Here is an 875-nt window from a genome sequence, read left to right as displayed (position 1 = left end):
ATGCGAGGTCCCGCGGGGGAGAGGTCTGAGGATTTAACCATTAAACTAAATTATCATTATTTTAAAGGTCCCATTTCATGGCCATTTCCACTGATCATAATTCCATTGTTGAGGTCTACTAGAATAGATTTATATTGTGCAATTTTCCAAAATCACATTGGCTTCTCAAACAGCATCTCTGTATAGTATNACAATGGAATTATGATCAGTAGAAATGGCCATGACATGGGACCTTTAATAAATTTGATTCACTGGCCAGTATGGGGATTGAACCCATGACCTTGGCGTTATTAGCACCACGCTCTAACCATCTGAGCTAACCGGCCTAGAATTCCACTGTATTGTGATGTTTGTGACCTTTTCTGCTATATATAGACCCTCCAGAAAAACGAGATTCTGCGATCGCAGAATTTACCGCATAATCAGCAAAATGGCGCAGATTTTTAAAAGGCCGCATATTTATCAAAAGGCCGCATAATCCCCACATTTTTCCACACAAAGTTGAGAAGAAAAAAAAGTTAACTCGTCTTGACGTGACGTCATCAGCTCGCGCATCACAGAATGTAAACAACACTGTATAGAGTGAACGTGTGGAGCTCACACGAAAGAGGAAAAAATCTAATCCATCTCATTTACCGACGAACATTTCTACTAAAGACCGGGCAAAAAGTGTGGGGAAACTATTCTGCACCCCGTGCAACTGTGTGTTGAAGCATAAGAGAAAATCGACGGTGACGACCCACTTTGATTCATTCAAACATGTACAAGAAAGCGGACAAGAAAGCCAAACAACGCACGTTCACTGAGGGATCAACCTCCAAAACCCTTTCGAGGGCTACAAGAAACGAAGTGAGTAGCCTACAACAGTGGTTTTC

The 875-nt window shown here is 41.6% G+C and overlaps 1 protein-coding gene, 1 long non-coding RNA gene and 1 other non-coding gene across 3 annotated transcripts in view; 1 reads left to right on the top strand and 2 right to left on the bottom strand.

The window, feature by feature from the left end:
- LOC104967573 (carboxypeptidase Q) overlaps window positions 1-875 on the bottom strand; it is a gene marked incomplete at its 5' end in the record, with an annotated part of 309,328 nt that overhangs the window by 197,428 nt on the left and 111,025 nt on the right. The gene's annotated exons all lie outside the window — the stretch shown is intronic.
- Window positions 1-875, top strand: part of LOC104967562 (uncharacterized) — a 20,539-nt gene that overhangs the window by 15,531 nt on the left and 4,133 nt on the right. The window lies entirely within an intron of this gene.
- trnai-aau (transfer RNA isoleucine (anticodon AAU)) lies at window positions 253-326 on the bottom strand. The gene has a single exon. It is a non-coding gene; the product is annotated as a tRNA-Ile (tRNA).

The sequence above is a fragment of the Notothenia coriiceps genome, unplaced genomic scaffold, assembly GCF_000735185.1.
Source record: "Notothenia coriiceps isolate Sejong01 unplaced genomic scaffold, NC01 NC01_scaffold00037470, whole genome shotgun sequence".
Taxonomy (NCBI): domain Eukaryota; kingdom Metazoa; phylum Chordata; class Actinopteri; order Perciformes; family Nototheniidae; genus Notothenia; species Notothenia coriiceps.
The sequence above is the reverse complement of the archived record's forward strand: the minus strand, read 5'-3'. Positions and strand labels throughout refer to the sequence as shown.